At 36.8% G+C, this 19,007-nt stretch overlaps 1 protein-coding gene across 1 annotated transcript in view; it reads left to right on the forward strand.

Moving 5' to 3' along the window:
* LYPD6 (LY6/PLAUR domain containing 6) overlaps positions 1 to 19,007 on the forward strand; it is a 436,358-nt gene that overhangs the window by 100,454 nt on the left and 316,897 nt on the right. Inside the window, exon 2 of the mRNA XM_044074876.1 lies at positions 2,250 to 2,319. The gene's annotated coding sequence lies outside the window, so the exon portion shown is untranslated. The remainder of the gene's footprint in view (positions 1 to 2,249; positions 2,320 to 19,007) is intronic.

Raw genomic sequence — 19,007 nt, forward strand, 5'->3', positions numbered from 1 at the left:
TCTAAATCTGACCCAACAAGATGGAATATGATAGTCTATTTTTCTGCATAAAAATTGATCGGTGCAAGTGGCACCATAGTTTAGGAATACTCTTATAGAAAATTACTATATAAAACTATTTTAAGTTTATTGTAAAATATCTAAGAGCTTAAAAGTTGACACATGAAGCTAAAAATGTTAATTGGATATCGTCATGGACATTTCTGTTATACATTGTTAGAAATTAATACCTCATGCAGTATCCGGGTGTATTCCATTCAACTGTCTTTTATGTTGGCAACATAGATACCAAAGACTTGCTATCAGTACCAAAAGATTTGGTCTCGGTGTATGTGACCACTTACACTGATAGCAGGCCGAGAGCTGGTGTTTTGGAATATGATATTCAAGATAAGCCTGTTTATAGATTGGTCTTACACCAAAGTAAATCACTAACACTGAGAGCAAGCCTTTTGGAATCAAGGCAGACTTAAACCAAGAGCAACGCTTTTGGACTCTGGCCCAAAAAATAAAGGAAAAATATAAAAATAACTGCACAACTCCCACATAAAGCAGTTTATTTTTAGAGGTCCAAATGTTTTGCTTCAATTTGTTCATGATTGTTCATGTAATGTATTTGTTTGTATGTATCAAACACTTTTACATTTTTAAGATAATACAATCAGTATTGCAAACTACATTCAAAGTGCTGCTGCCATCCTGTCATGTGATTTGGGTTGTACTCAGTGTTAAACAGTAATTAGACTTATTAACACTTATTGGGGTCTGTACATGGACAAAGAATTATTGTTTATTATACCATAACCCCCCATTAATATTCCAAAACGTGCACGCTGATTGGCCAGCGTGCACGTTGTAAATCGACTTATACTAATGGAAAAAGGTCCGGTCGCCCGGACTTTTTCCAGTAGTATAAGTCTCTTTTAAAACACACTGTCTTGCTATGTTAAAAGAGTTTAACATAGCGACACAGGTTTAAAAAAAGAAACGGAGATCTTGCTTTCTCCGTTGCTTTTTTTTTAAACCTGTCTCGCTATGTTAAATGGGTTTAACATAGCGAGACAGCTTTAAAATAAGCAACGGACATCTCCGTTGCTTATTTTAAAGCTGTCTCGCCATGTTAAACCCATTTAACATAGCAAAACAGTAAAAAGCAATGGAGATCTTGCTTTCTCCGTTTCTTTTGGCCACAACTCTGATGTACTGCGAGGCATGCGCAGTACATCAGAACTGCCGCGGATACCAGATAGCTGCGGAAGGGCAGCAAAGAGGCATTATACAATGCCATTGTTTAAGAAAAGTAATTATTTATTTTCTTAAATAATGTCATAATATATAGCAATACACGCCTGGGTGTGGGTAATCGGATTACCCACGGTTGTCTTTGTTTGGTAAACCACGCCAACCGTGGGTAAATCCCGCATTACCCACACCCAGGCGTGGGTTATTGCTATATACTACCATGTCACCGAGAAATGTATGTTTTGGTAAGGAGCAGCAGCAGTTGTAAAACCTGCCTTACGTGCTCTGTTATTAGTGATTATTGCCTGGACAGGTCATTACCATGGAAGGTTATCTACCCTAAATTCTATTTGAAGTGTTAGCTTTCCATTTTATCTTTCCCTAACCTGGATGTTTAAAAAAATGACAGACATTAATTCCATGGCAACAGTTATAATGGCTTAGAACTGATCATCAGGTTAAAAGTCAGGTAAAAAAGTGCAGAGTGAAATTATATATTTATAATGCTATTGGACAATAGAGGCGTGTAGTTTAAGAAGACTGACACCATGGAGTCTTTGGGGCTCGCCAGGTAGTACATTCACTGTTACTGCTGCAATATAACAAGTCTCTGCCACTTAACACAGATGATTAGGGCTATGAGCTGTTAATGAGTTAATTCCTGTAGTACAGGGTTTGATTCTGTCGACCTTCATTTGACTGTTGTGTGACCTTGAGCAAGTCACTTAACCAGACAGTGCTTTGGGTCTGTTAGGAAATTGGAGTAGGCTCTTGGACTGCATGTCTAGTGACTGTGTGTGTGAACCTATGAACCTAGGCATCATAGACACCAAGAATGGTTTTAACAATTTAAAGTCTAAGTAAAAACCTGCTGTTTTTTCAGTATCTGTCACTGAAGAATGATATTCTGTTGAGGACTTGACATTAAACTGTACATTTTGTTCTTAAATTGTTTTTATTATTAAAGTTAGTATGTTCAAACTGCTTATACTATTTTTCTTTTAAAGGTGCCCCTGATGTCTTCTGATTTTGCATGAAGGGTTTCTATTTTACAAGACATGCGGCATTTTCTTAAAAGTAAGTTTGTTTTCTAATGATAATGGGCAGACACTACTGGCCTGTATTTTATAGTCTTTGTATTTTTGTTTATGTGCTGTCATTATGATAAAAGGGAGCTATTACACATTAAATCTTTTAAACATATTAATTTTGAAAGCACTTCTTTGCTCAAACTTTATGTCAGTCTAGAGAAGAGTAACAAGGATATTTATAATGCATAATCCCGGGATTCATATAATATGATTTTCTGCTGTAAGAGCCAAACGTTTTCTTTGGACTGGAACTGGAGTTTCAGATTCATAAAAATGTTGTAATAATGATCGTTGCATAACACTGTAAGAAATATAACACAACCCTTATTGTAAAAAAATATGACATTCCACGCAGGTTTATTTTTCATAAAGTCACAGAAAATAATAAAAATAAATTGCTTCACTTAGCTCAAAACAACAGTAACTTTGGGTATTTTTACATCAGGTAGAATTACAGGCTGTCACAGTCTTTTGTTAAAACAGGTAGTCTCAAAATAGTGCCAGGCTATAAGCTTCATACAGGCTTCATTTGCATTTCTAAACTCCAAATGTTTCCTTCAGGTATAATTCCATTGCTTAGTCCTGAGTGGGGGTCACACTCCATGCTTCCAGGGAAGCTCCTGCTCACCCACTCTGAACTTCCAGCTGAGGAATGGTCTTTCCAATTCTTGTCTTCCTTTTATTTCAACATAGTTGGCCAACAGCCCTTGTTAAACTGATTAACACTTACTGTTTGCTTGGCTAACTGCTGTGCAACATTCTTCACAATCTACTGAAACATACTTGAAGAAATGTTATACATGTTTCCTCACTCAAGTGTCACAAAACACACACACACACACACACACACACACACACACACACACACACACACACATGCTCATATGTGAGTGTGCTTATGTATATGGGTGTGTGTGTGTGTGTGTATGTATATATATATATATATATATATATATATATATATATATATATAGTGTGTGTGTGTGTGTGTGTGTATGGGTCTACTTCACAAACCCTTCACTTACCCAACTTTTAAAAGACCAAGACGACAAAGCCGACAACGCAAAAGACCAACCGCTCAGAACACTGACTTTCAACTCCAGGTAAGTAACCACTTGACCAAACTGGAAGACAAATTAAAACAGAAGAAAAAAAAAAAAAAAAAAAAACACCCATGTGGGGAGCTTCACCCCCCCCCCAACTAAATATACTGACTCCGAGATCACACTATCATGGTGGTAAGGGGCAAAGGTCAACATGGTGGCCAAGCAGTTACGTAGCTGGAGTGAAATGTTGGTGTTCCAGGACATCGGTATTCTGGAGTTTTGGTTTTGTTGTCTCAGTCTTTTAAAAGTCAGGTAAGTGAGGTTTCATGTTTGTGAAGTAGACCCATTATATATATATATTTATGGGTCTGGTTCGTTTAGCCGAAAGCAAAATTCGCCGAATTTCATTTCAGCAAGACCAAATCGACTAAAGCACAAATCGCGAAAACTCATTTCACCAAATTTCATTTCACTGAAAATAGTACTGGCAGTGTATATGCCCTTTTCCCTACTGTCGTGCAATCCTGGAGTTAGAATATATAGTTGGGGGGTGAGGGTGTAGCCCCCCACCTAGCTTATTTTATACTATGCAGTTTCTGTTAAGAGGGTAAGTACTTTTTAATCAGACTATAATCAGACATGAAATACTTCTTCAACATGCTAAATATTGATGTCTTTACATCAAAACTGCATATGTTAACAAACAACTATACGTGTGCCAAAAAACAGCTTCAGCACATGCAAAAAAAAAAAAAAAAAGAAAAACATCAAATAAAACATTGTTTTTCTAACAGCCCCTGGTAATTATATATACTAAATCTGAGATCACACAAACACAAGGTACAGGCATATTCCCCAGCTCTGCGAATTGTTCTATCTCGAACACTTGTTAAGTTGATTATAAATGGTTGACTAAAGAGCTGTCGACCAAAGACACACTCAACCAATGAGAAATGATGGAACCCATACATCTATATCTATAGCCCTATATATGGACATATATGTGTACAGGGTAGTGTTCAGGGAATGGATATAGTTTTTGTTTGTATTGTGATGGGTGGATAGTTGGGAATGGATGTGCAACATATCTGATAAGTGCTTATAGAGAGAGAGAGAGAAAGACAGATTATGTGAAGTATCTCCCTTTATTACAAAAAAAATCAAATCCATGCTTTGGACTCCACATATTTATTCCATTTATTTGACCTGATTCCATTCTGAGATATAAGATTTCATTAGATCTATGTTATTAGAAGATACTAAATTTATGAACAAAAATTCAAGTCTTAAATATTTTTTTCCAAATGAAAAACATTTAAACACTGATTTTATAAGCAATTGGCGTTTAAACAACATCTGCAATAATAAACTGGCATGCAGTCTGTTTTTGATTTGGCAATATTCTAAACTATTTTAAATAGCAGGAAATTGATATTTTTGTGTTTATATTATTTTACAGAACAATTACACGGTGTCTGTATCAAAACTGTAAACATATTTATGTATATGATAAATGTATGTGTGTGAGGCGCAGTGAGTTAGATCAGTTACATCACACTTGTAAATGTCCAAAAATCATTTTAATATAATTTTGTACTTGATTACCTATTTTCTTCTCATTAAAGCAGAACATTTGTAATAGTAATAATTTAGTAATTATCAGTAATAGTTATTATTACTGTTTTAACTTTTTAGTAGGATGCATATGGTTTGGAATGTTATTAGTACATAATAAATGGTGAGATCATAAACAAAATGCAGTCTTTAAAAATCTAGGAACATTGTTAGACATTTTACAGTCTGACCAGTGTGTATATGCTGAGGTCTGAAAAGTACATCTGCAGCCCACCTATTTGCAGAGGGCATGCCTTGTAACATTTTATATCTCGTTGGTCTGACCCATTATTGAATACCATGCTGCATTTTTGTTTTGCCTACAAATGAGCCACCTGAAGGAATTTGCAGTGGTATGGTTCTGAACTAGAAAGCATAGACTGTGCTACGTCTTCAAATAGTGAGCTCTCCCTTTGACCAACCTACAGTGGTGTTTATGATATGTGACCATTAAGACTTTAAAGTGTGCTCTTTTTTTTTTTTCTCCCAGTTTGCTACACTTGACTTACAGCTGAATGCAGTTATAACGGTGCAAACATATCACATAATTTAATATTTTTCTATTTATTTATTTATTTCCATTTGTTTACCAGGAATGTCCATCTGGGCCTAATCTGGTCCATTTTCAGCAGAGGCCCAGGGAGAAAAGCTCCGCAAATGTAATGTTCCAGCAGTTTATTTGTAATACAATTTCAAAAGCAATTTAAGGAGTGCATAAGGTATATTGTAGACTAAAACAGTGATGTTACAACGAGAAGGCAGTGGTGCTATTGTACAGACACTAAAGACAATTAAAGGAGACATACAGAAACAATATAAAAACACTGATTTACTTTTAGTCAGTTAACCAAAATACATCCAGGAGTATCAGAGGAAGGAAGAGAACCACACTAGTTAATTTTGGTAAGCAAATAGGGGCTCCTCAAATTATTTTTTTCTCACATTTTTTAACTAATACATTTTTTCTAGAATTTCTTGTCTTATGTTTAGTGCTTCTTGCTACCATATCCATCCCAGGATGTCCTAACCTTATCTAATTTGATGCTGGTATTTTTTCATTACATCCATCTAATTATCTGTCTTGTGTCTTATAATGGTATCCACTAGCCACACTGTTGCAATGTAGCCTTTGTTTCATTTTCTCTTTCCATCAGCACTTTAGACTGATGTTAAAACTGGCTGCTTTATTCTGTATGTTTTAGATCTCAAAGTATGGTAATGCTATCTTTAAATTTATTCAGCTTTGTTTAGTTTTTGCCTTGTCCTGTTTATTTTAATATATCCAGCTTATGTGATTTACTCATGTTATGCTTGAAAGAGTTCTCAGACTAACGTATCCAATGCAAAGCAAATGAAGGAATGACTGAGCATATTAAGTAAGTACTGCTGGATTATTAAAATGTGTGTCTTCTACTTTATGCAGAACATGACGACAAACATGGTTCTGTGTTGTGTTTATATCCTTGTAACAAACACTACAAATGCTGTCTTCTAAGAATGTCTACCGTGAGTGAGACCATGATGCTCCAGTACAAAGGCAATTGCAGTAAGGCAACTTTGCTTAATGGGTTCAGAATAACTTTCAATTCACCCCCTTTTTTTGCTTTCCTTCTCGTTAATCTGTCAAACTCAAAGATTTGAGATAGCAGATTAACTTTAGTGTGTATTGATGTAAGTAAGGCCAGTGATGTTAGCACAATAATTACTGCAAACTAGCATTTGTGTGTAAATCTGTGTGCATGTGTGTGCTTCTGCCTATAACTGAGACGTTGAGCAATATTTTCTCATGCACTTTATTTTTATTTGCCATTGGAGTGTCTTTATTCAAGCAATATAACAGGAAGGTACAGTACTTCAAGATATTTCCAAGCTTTGAGGCTATTAAAAGTTTTAAATCATCACCATGTGTCAATAAACTAATGCCACTAAGTTCCTTATATAATTAAAACCTTACTTAAATTGCACTTAGAAGCTTTGCAGTTTCATTTCATTTCTGTAAAGAAATCTAATTACTGAAAAGTTATCTAGATTTAATTTTCTAGGTACCTGCTGGCCTGCAAAATTTGCTTTTCTTATGTTTTTGTAGTCTGAGATGTCACCATCTATAGAAGCTAAACGTTCTGGAAACTGATCATTGGTTGATTTCTCAAAGGCACAGGCCTAAACCCATAAAATATTTCTTCTCGGTTACTTTAAAGTGAATACTACCACAAGCATAATCAGTCTTCCAAGCAACTGCCAGATAAAACAAAATACATTAAAATAAAATCCCTTTGCTTGAATAATATTCTGTGTGAAGCATTTTTGTGATCACATCTGAGAAGGGACCGAAAAGTTTTGTTGCAGAGAAAGTTGGAAGGTCTTTTTCCCTGAGCATCAGGAGTCTTTCTGTTAGTTTTAATCCTGGATTATTTTGATGTGCCCCCACTGCTACTGTCAAGGTCGTAGCTCACTCTTCTGACTCATTTATTCCATTGCGGGCTGGTAACACCCGCATTGCCAGCTGGGTAGGAGTTGGGCCAAGCTGAGCAGTCGTCTCTGATAGTTTTAATTTCTCTGCCTTCACTGCTGCTTCCACAGTTGACCTGCAGTAACATCAGTTAAGACAAGCAAGACGTTGAAATGGATCAGTTGCCTGAACTTCAATTACCCTTAGAATGTTTAAGGGTACATCTTTGACTGTATATTCAGTAAAGGATTTTGTATAGACCAGCGATCATATATCTGAAAACTAGTTACTGCTGTGCTGTTGAAGAAATGTGAGGGTGAATCCAAAGAATTATCAGCCTGTCTCACATCTCTGTAGCCAAGTTCTTCAGGGTTTAAGCTGCACACACACACACACACACACACACACACACACACACACACACACACACACACACACACACACACACACACACACACACACAGTGAATGCATAGTTTCTGTTGCTCTTTTTCTACCTAAACTGCTTTTGTTAGGCCACTTATGACATTCACTTGGTAATATGTGACAATTTGATAAATGTTGTCTGCTTTATTAATATAACAAAGACTTTGGAGCTGGAAGGCACTAAACTTTACACTGTTGTCTTATAGCTCTGTGATTGATTAGTACATACTGTTTTGGTCCTTGATCTTTGTTCTGGTTGTGTGTCTGTTTCCTGACATTTTGTTCTTTGTAAACATACGCATGAAAATCTGTGCTGGAACAGTAGCACAACGATATCCTGTTGATCATTTTCCTGTGTCAATTTATTTTATCTGTCAGCCCACTTAGCTCCTTAGTAACTGATGACTTTAACACAGCGCACCACTGTTTAGTGTTAGTTGGTCGTGAACTGCAACTCAGATGCCCTGTCCTTAAATTGTGCACTCCTGCTATTACAGTTCTGTGACAGAATTGTAGAGCACCTTTCATTGCTATCATATATGTCCTGACCACCCATTATTTATCATCTCCCTTTTTTACATTTTTTGTTGTTATCCTCGTGTTGTGTGATACTTCTGGCTGTATTTTTATTTCAGCTGGATGGCTCTGTATTTTAATTCCCTTTGTCCTGGGTTCACACTGTAGTAATACTTTTAGATTCTGTCTGTAAGCTGCCTTTTTTCGAGATTTTAGAACATCAGAGGTATGGTAGCAAATAGACCATTGCTCTATCTGCATAGTTTTGCAATCATAGAAGCAGGCAAACCTCTTATCTAATCTGGACAAAACCAAAAGCTAATGGCGGGGGGCAAAAGCCGAAAATTAGGGACACATTTTAAATATACTGCACTTAGAAAGTTACTAGAATAAAAAGTATTGTGGTAACTTGCATTTTCTGAAGGATGTGAAGTGTGAAACACAAATGTCTGCCACTATTTAGTGACATAAATCCCCAACAGTTTGCTAGGAAACCACAGATTTTATGAGGTACAGACCAAAAAATCTAAGGCAAACATCTAGATATCCTGCAAAAACCTGGACAGTTGTGGATAGTCATCAGATACACGTTGCACAGGAGCCTGGGCGAGGTAAAAAAGAATGGACTTTTCCCTGCAAAAAAGGTATTTATTAATGTATTTGTTTACCAGCATAGTCTGAGTAACCCAAAAGCCCCTTTTTAGCAGAGTACAGGAAAGAAAAGCTCTGTTACATTAACAAAACGAAATGGCATCACAAGCTTTTATCACAGAAAGATAAGTAAGGTGTAGGACACTTGCACAAAATAATCAGTACATAACCATGTATTGGGAATTAAAATAACAGACATGCATCTGGAGGATTTCTCCCCGGGCCTCCGCTGAAAATTGGCTCATTCCAAGTCGGACTTTCCTGGTTAATAAATGTAAAATAAAACATAAATAAGTTAAATAAATAATAATAGAAAAGAAAGCCATGGTATGTGATTATTTATATACATATGCACACACATATGTATATAAAGGTTTATTATAATTTTTGCGATCGAAACAATGTTGAATCTGTAAAACATGATACCAGAAGATCACAGCTGGACATGCCCACCTTCTGGACCTATGTTAGGACTTGTTTCTGTGTCCTCACAGGTCAAGAGGTTTGATATTCAATATTGTTTGCTCCTGTGGTCCTTGACATTCTCGTCTTGCAGTCTTCTTTTGTTATTTCTGGATCCAAAATTCTATCAGTTGCAAAAATGATGTGTGTGTATGTGTGTGCGTGTGTGTGTGTGCGTGTGTGTATGTACACAAATATAAAATATATAAACTTGTGTGCATGTATTTGTACATATATATGTGTATATGTGTGTGTGTGTGTGTGTGTATATATATATATATATATATATATATATATATATATATATATCTATGGGATCTGGACACATGCTCGACTAGCATATGTCCGAATCACAAAACATTGAAAAAGCACTTAACATCGACAAGTGCTTCTGTGTATGTGTACCTGTTTTGTAGATTGGACTACAGTGCAGGTAAGGGAAAATTCCCTTTTCCCCACTGCAGTGCGATCTTGGAGTGAGAATAATAAAGTAGGGGGGTGAGGGGGGGGGTGCAGGGGGGAGAAGCCCCTCTGCAGAAACGTAGATTTTTTTTTGAACTATACATTCACGGAACCGCTTTTTGATGTTAAGCACTTTCGTGTATGTGTATTCGATGTTTTGTGATTCGGACATATGCTAGTCGAGCATGTGTCCTAGACCCATATAGATATATATATATATATATATATATATATATATATATATATAGAGAGAGAGAGAGGGTACTTACGTATTATCGCAACCAGATTTTCATGCTGTGATAATTGACGTAAAATTGAAGAATGGACATTTGGTTTTACCTTGTAAGGTATGTCTGGTATGTGTTTTACAAGAAAGTTCAAACATTTTTAAGGTGTGATGTAAGGCTGGGTTGTAAACAGAGGGCTTGGTAAATTAGTCACCATTTCCTTCCGCTGCTTCTTTACCGACTCTGCTGTGGCTTGACTGGAGAAACTAGCTGCAGTCTCTGTGCCCTTTTACGTGCATCAGAAGAACGTCTGATGGGAAGCAAAGACAATCAAGGGAGACTTTTTTAAAGAAGAAAACGGCAGTACTGCAAAATCTTTTGCATCTGCTAACTTCCTTTCATTCCCCCTGTGCTAGTCTAACTTTATGGATCAATTATATTAGAGAGGTTAGTCAGATGTTTAAATGATTTTGCAGTACTGCCGCCATTTTCTACTCGAAAAATCTCCTTGATGGTCTTTGCTTCCTATCAGATGTCTAATCCTCTAGCGGATTAGCTAGCCACAAATTGCAAGCAACGTTTGAAAACCCATACTCATTTTACAAACCAAAACAAACCCACCAAGATAGTGTTTAAACAGTGTGCTACCCTTCCTGATTACTTTGTAAGGAGTCAGACAGGGTATACGATGCTTTATGTTGTCAGGGCAAAGGCTGAGAAAAAGGAACATGGAACGTGTTTTAAGTGTGGAATGGGGGGACTTGCTGACATCTTGAGATGCTGGCAGTAAATGGGGAAACCTATTTTTCAAACCTTAATTTTTTTTTCATCCGTCGATGTGAGAAACCTTCCTAAAAACAAGAACACATTCAAGAAAACATGCATCTGAGGTTTTCTCATACTTCATTGGTCCCAGTTGACAGAAGAGAAATCAATCACCATTCTTTCAAAAATGTGGTTGTGATAATACGCATTTATATATATATATATATATATAGGTTCACTTTATAATTTCAAAATACTGAAATCCCGAATTTCAGTATTTCAAAACCATAAAGTCGAACGTCCCAAATCCCGAAACAACAAAATCATGAAACACACAGTCACGAACACATACACACCATACACCACACAACACATACATCATCCAACCCACACCACAATAAACAAAACACATACAAACACAAAAACACAAACAATCCTACACTACAAATCAGCAGGCTGCGCCCCCCACACCTCCCTACTAACTCCGAGATCGCACAGACACAGAAAGGAAACTCACACCCACACGTTCTGCAGTCCCTTGCACACACACAAACATCATACATATACAAACACCAACACATCCAACACTTACACACCCATACATTCACCTGCCTACCTTAACCCACACATACAACTGACAAGCACATTCAGACACATTCAAACTCCCACACAAAACCCTTACAAAACACTCAGTTACCTTAAATTACACAAAAATCCATATACAACATGAAACGCGATCCACTCACAACACAGCACGCAATGTACCATAAGTCATAACCATGAATTCTAGATATTCGGATTCGCGATTATGCACTTTCGTGATTTTTAAGGTTTGACGTTATAATTTCGGGATACTGAAATTTGGGATTTCAGTATTTCATATATATATATATATATATATATATATATATATATATATATATATATATCTATATATATATATATATATATATATATATATATATATATATATATATATATATATATATATATATATATATATATATATATATATATATATATATATATATATATATATATATATATATATATATATATATATGTATATATATATATATATATATATATATATATATATATATAGATATATATGTGTGTGTGTGTGTGTGTATATATATTATTTATTTATTTATTTATTTGCATTTGTTAACCGGGTTGGTCCAGCTGGGTAAGAATTACCCTTTTTCAGTGGAGACCCGAGGGGAAAAGCCCCAAACAGACCTACAAATACATACGAATAGAGACAAATTAACAATACTACAGAGGAAAACAATATTATGGGTACAATGGATAAGAAAACAAACAATGAAAGTTTGAGAATATGAGTAAGGTAGGCCAGAGGCATGCATGCAAAAGATTTATGAAAAGGTGTTCTGAGCAAGATCTCTGAATTAAGTTAAAGTAGGCAAAGAAATGATGATTTAGGTGTGGAGTTAGTAGTGTGGGAGTTTTAGGTGGGAGCATGTGAAGGACATTCCCATTTGGAGGAGATATGGGAGAGAAGCATGGATTTGAAATTGTTGTGGTTAGGTATATTACGTAGTGGTGTGGGGAGATTGTTCCATAGTTTGGCTATAGTGTGGGATAGTAGTAGTTTACCAGTTGGGTGGATGGGTTTGTGTACATGCAGGAGGTTTTGGCCTGTGGATCTCAGGGTACGGGTAGGTGTGTAGGGTGTTAGAGATTTAGCAAGAGAGGGGCATTCTGCTGGTTTAAAGATTAGCTTTTGTAAGTTGTCGGTACTCTAGGTGGTTGTGGAGTTCTAGGCAGTTTAGGGTGTGTAGGGAGTGACAGTGTTGGGAAGAGTTCTTAGAATTGATTGCAAATTTGCAGATTTTGTTGTAACAGGCCTCAAGTTTAGCACGGAGTCCGAGTTGTAGGTTGGAGAATAGGGGAGCACCGTACAAGAGAGAGGGGAGAAGGAAGGTAGATGCAAGGGTATGACGGGAAGATGGAGTAAGGTAGTAGTTGTGTCTGTAGAGGAGGCGGATTTTCTGGTGGGTTTTTTTGATTGCTGAAAGGATGTGGGAGTCGAATTTTAGGTTTTCATCTATGGTAATGCCAAGTAGTTTGGTACTAGGAACGATTTCAAGAGGGGTGTTATTGTGGCTTTTGATGAAAAATTGGACTTTGTGGAACTGGGAAGTTTTAGTGGGAGTAAATATCATTAGCTTTGTTTTGTTGGCATTTAGGGCCAAGTGATACGATTGCATCCATGATTCAATTTTGGAGAAGGCTGTTTGGGTATTAAGTAGAAGTTTGGAGAGGCAGGAGGCTGAGCAGATGATAGTGGAGTCATCTGCGTATTGGATGACTGAGGCTTCAGGGATGGAGAGGTGAAAGTTGTTAATGAATAAGTTGAAGAGCAGAGGGCCAAGTACTGATCCTTGGGGAACTCCTGTGGGTGTAGGTAAGAAAGGGGAGGTTGACTCTTTCCATTGTACAGCCTGCTGGTGCATGGAAAGGTAGCTGGAGAACCAGTCTAGGGTTGAGGGAGATAGATGCAAGTGTGAGAGCTGGGACAGGAGGAGGGAATGGGAAATAGTGTTGAATGCCTTTGAGAGGTCAAGAAAAAGAGAAGATACGTATTTACCGCTCTCACGTGCTAGGTTGACTGTTTCAAGGAAGGAAATGAGGGCTATCATGGTGCTGTGGCCTGGGCGGAAGCCATGCTGGGTGGGAGAGAGGAGTTTGTGCTGGATTAGGTAGGGCATGAGCTGGAAGTGGATGGCTTTCTCTAGAATTTTAGAGAGAGGAGAAAGTATAGCTATGGGTCTGAAGTTGGTAGTGTCTGTGTTCTTACCACCTTTGTGGAGAGGAATTATGTATGCATAACGCCAGATGGTTGGCACATAGGATTCCTGAATGGATCTATTAATGAGGATATATATATATATATATATATATATATATATATATATATATATATATATATATATATATATATATATATATATATATATATATATATATATATATATATATATATATATATGTATGTGTTTGTATACACACACACACACACACACACACACACACACACACACACACACACACACATTTTATGCAATGAAATATGGGGAGTTTTTATTTTCTCAGTCAAAGTGTTTGCGCATTTTAATTCCACAACAGGATTTTTAAAATGTACAGTCACTTTATTAACATGACTAACTCTTCTTTTGTGAATTATTTACTTTGTATGAATGTATATCATACAATGAGAGACAGGATTTCACTTAGTTCTGATGTTTACATCCAGCAGAGGATATTGCAACAGAGAAGTACTGAGGATTCCACTGCATTTTTGAGGGTCATCTCACTAGTGGCTTCCTGTATCTCTGTATTATTGATGCCTTGAAACTTGTTCCTGAAATTTCTATCAAGTTACTGTGACAGACCTGCTGATTGTGCAAACCTATAATCCTAATAGTAACTCGTAATGGATTCCAACAGATGAAGTATTTCTTTATGCAGTGATTGTGCTCTGATAGTCAGATGCATACCTGATGGAAACTTCCTCAAGAAACCAAACATTGTGAGAAGGAGAACTATACATAACACCTATTTCTGCATGTATATATATTGTACACCTAATGCAACATGGAAAATCTGAATATTCTTAACAAAAGTGAGATAGATGGCAATAGTTTCATTGGCTGTCTGAATACATGGAGGCAGGGGCGGCCTTTGGTCAACTGGTGCCCTAGGCAAAAAGGCTCCACAGTGCTCCCTGCACCACCTGGTACCCTCCATCCTGGCAAACCTACACCACTGAGATAACTGGAAAAGCGCCCCTGCTAGAGCAGCGCTCTAAGTGGCCACCTAGTTGGCCTATGCCTAAGGCCGGCTATGCATGGAGGCTGCCAGTACACAGCAAACCAAAAAGTTAGTTCCTAACTTAGGGGATCAGTTTGAAAAAGGACTTCAAATGCACAAAGCGGGCAGTCCCACTTGGGGTTATCCCGTGAAATGTACCTTGTAGAAGTGTTAGTTTACATATCTGGAAGTTGTGAATTGTATTTTCTTTGCTTTTTTTGTTGTTATTTGTATTAAAAAGAAGTGCATGTATCCCGGATTGGCTGTGCAGACTGACTGTAATGTCATATCTAGGTATGTAGAGACCAGCATAACCCCAAAATAATCAGGGCAAAGGTCAGATGACCAACAACACTTTCACTGAGTGCTGAATGAGCGAGGTAATTTCACCAACAGTGGAATTTTCTTTTTTGCCCCATTGTTATACTACCTTGGAGTAGGTATGTATAAGTTCAGAGGTTATGAGGGGGTAGCAAAAAATATACCCCCGGTGTTCATCGAAAATTGTTTCAGTTGTTTTGCTGTTGTTGATTTTTATATTTATTTTTTTGCCTTTTTAATCAGCGCTCAACATGATTCCTAACATCACAGCACAGCATCTATTGTAAATCTGTGTCCATTAGCCAAAATATTAAAATAAAAAAAACATATTTACAATCAAGATCTCTACTATGTATGGAGATATGACCAGCTGTCTCTTAAGACAAAATGGTTTCAGTTCAAAATATGCCACATAGCTAGCAATCATTACACTTGTGTTCCAAATATACTCAAAGATGGAGAAAAAAATGATGATAATTGATGCAGATTTTCTAGAGCTGAAAAGGGTTTTGAAGCAGTTAACCATATTCTGTTAATAAACAAACTTAGAGATTACCGATTTTTTCAGAATTAAATCCATGGTTTATTGGCTACTTCTGTAATAGAGTTTTTATAGATGTTGAGTCTAATTCATTCTTTGAATCATGTACAGTCCCTGGTGAGACTCCTTGGACCTCTGCTGTTTTCTCTATGTATAGAAATGCTCTTCCCTGAGACTTGCCATATTTTCATATCCTCATGTATGCAGATAGTATTGTTCTAACAACAGAGCTACCTCATCTATCATTGACTTAGAAAATTATTTCTCTTTGATCTGAAACTGGATTGCTGCTAATAAGTTGACTATAAGTGACACTAAATTCACTGTCATGGTCTTTGTCACTTTAAAAAGGTTAGCAAGAATCTCACCTCCTTGTATTTCTGACTGTGTAGGAGCAATGACTCCCTTACACAAGACAGTAAAAATATACCTTGGTGTTGTAATGTATGAATCTGTTTCCTTTTTTAACCATATTAGAATGACCACTACTTTTAAAGCATTACAGCATCACAAGGCAGCCTATGGTATCTCATGTTTATTTATTTATTTATTTATTTAATTAATTCACATTTGTTAATTTGAGACATTTTCTGATATTTAAAGCATGAAGGGCTATATCAATCCTTGTCTTGATTCCAAGAACTGAATATGCCTTACCCATCACAGCTCCTCTGTCAGGCCAAATATAACCCTGCTACAGTCAACAGACATCTTCAGGTTCCTGGTTCTTCTGTTCCACAGAACAGCACAGTCTGTCCACTCAAAGGGAGAACTGGCTACCAGTTACACAAGGGCCATCCATGTATCTCCTTAGCACTTTTGCATTTAACTTACTTGAAGATCGATATTGCCCGTGAGCAGCAAACATGTTATCTGTTCATTTTACTTATACTTTTTGCTCTGAGTCATAAACTAAACAGACTCCAGATAATTCTAGCAACCTGTAATAGCCCCTGCAAGCTGGAATATACTACCATATGATGTCATGGCATTAGACAATCTTTTATAGTATTTTACTGTTTAAAAAATCATAATTTGTAGTCCTAACACTAGGTTTAAAAATCTGGAGGAATGCACTCACTTTAGTAAAACTGATTCATTGTGTCACTTAAGAGATTTTTATGTTAGCATGGTACCAAGTTACCATGTGTTTTAGATACAACTCTGAGGTATTCTTAGGGATGTCACTACAGCACTGCAGAGTGAACATAGATTTGAATATAGAGTGGTGTATTATACATAATGCATGTCATTTGGAAAATAAAGAGGTGCTTTTGTTGACATTTGTAGTCATTAACCTTTGTTAATTTGATTAGTAGTGATATGACCTATAGCTTGCTCCCATATCTTCTTCCCCTGTGTTAGTTTTTTGATTAAGCATTTTTAATGCTGTGATAAATGTTATTTTATAGGAGTTGTACTAATATTTCTGCACCGATTACTCACTACTTGTATGTGATTTTTAAGTTCAAATACTAATCATTATTCAGAATAAAACAGCACTTTGTAATTACGGTTTGCTAGCTTTAGAGAAGCAGATGTGTTTGCAGATGTTGTGGAATTAAACATGCTTATTATTCATTGTATTGTTAGCTGCAGGTGCTAACCGTGTAGAGAAAAGGCCTGTGGCGTTGCACATCTTGCAGAAAAAAAATGTTTTATTCATATTTTGCCTTTTGACTTGACTGAATACATGCCAGATTTTTCATGCTATCTAGGGAATATCTGTTAGCATAAAATATTTTCAAAAGTACAGTAAATGTACTTGGAAGAAAATGTACAGTTCTATGCTTCCCTAAACATAAATGATGACTGACTGGCATAAGCAAAATGCAAACAATTTTTCAGACATGTAGCTTCTTGTACATGTCTCATGTAGGTCGTCCAGCTATGCCAATTAGTGATTTATATGGAGGAAATTTCTGTGGGAACCACTGATCCTGCCTGTGACATTTGCTTTTCTTAATAGGTTGAGGGCACAAAAGTGGTAACATGAATAAAATATTTAGATGTGTCAGAAGTCGCAAAGCTTTCGGATACTGTCTGAAGTGCAGTTTGATTGACAGTTGTGAAGCAGCATAGAAAGGGCCATCTTGAATGAGCTTATGCTTTGACATAGGTCACTGCATAGACTGCGTTATTGGTTCCACAGCAGCTCTGTATTTCTGGACAAGTTCCGCCTCACGTCATTTAGTTGCCTGCCTGTTTTGGTCTGAACTACTGCTGTTCCTTTTCACAGGCAAAACATTTTTTTTTTTCCTTTCATTACTCACTTACTTTGTGAATGTTGTGTATCTTTGTCCATGTTCCTGTTCTTTTATTTTGTTTATTTGTTTATTTTTTTGTCCGGGTGATCTGATCTAGCAAGCCCTTTCCTGTCATGGCCAAGGCCAAGTGCAACTACAGCTTGTAAACAATAAGCGCAGAAATTAAAGCAAACAGAACCTAAATGCTAAGTTGTTAAATCTGCAAACTGTGAAGGTAAACTGATGCATTGGAGTTTCTCAAAGCCTGTCTACCTCATACAAAGTTTGCAAATTCAGTAGACTGAATTTGTGGTTTGCCTAATGTTGACAACATATGAAACCGTGGAAAACAATTGAGAGTGTACACTAGTAAAACTGTACTTAACATTATGGAGGCACTTTGAATTTTTAGTGGGTGTGTAAAGCTGAAAGGTGATTCTGCCCCCAACATGAGTAGGTCACCTTACACACTTGATGCAATGTCTAAGTGTTGTGTGTGTTTGCACATCTCTTAGTTTGAGTGACTTGGTGTGTGTGCGTGTGCGTGCATGTGTGTGTGCCCACGTACACTGGTGCATATGTGTGTGTGTGTATGCGTGCATATGTGCGTGTGCTTGTGTGTGCGTGTGCTTGTGTGTGTGTGTGTGTGTGTGTGTGTGTGTGTGTGTGTGTGTGTGTGTGTGTGTGTGCACATTCTTGGGTCCATGTCTACATTTTGTAGGATGTGTGCTTAATTGTGTTACTATAGTGTGATGTGGTTCTGAATGGTGATCTGTTGTGTTACTGTAGTGTGATGTGGTTCTGAATGGTGATCTGTTGTGTTACTGTAGTGTGATGTGGTTCTGAATGGTGCTCTACAGGTAGATGCTGTACACTACAGATAAAATTAATGCATTTTAAATCATATGTAGTAAAACATACACCAGAACTTTTAAACATGAGAAGTATGCTTCCTTTTGGAGTGATTATATTCAGAGATTAAAGAGGTAACATGCCTCAGCTAACTTCAAGGTAAAACTAAGGACAGCATCTTAAATGTATCCATGCAGCTAAACACTCTGTAAACTGCAGAAGGCAAAGCAGAATTGAGAAACAGGGTAAATCGGGGCTGA

This window comes from Protopterus annectens, chromosome 6.part0 (assembly GCF_019279795.1).
Source record: "Protopterus annectens isolate FY-2018-M chromosome 6.part0, PAN1.0, whole genome shotgun sequence".
Taxonomy (NCBI): domain Eukaryota; kingdom Metazoa; phylum Chordata; order Ceratodontiformes; family Protopteridae; genus Protopterus; species Protopterus annectens.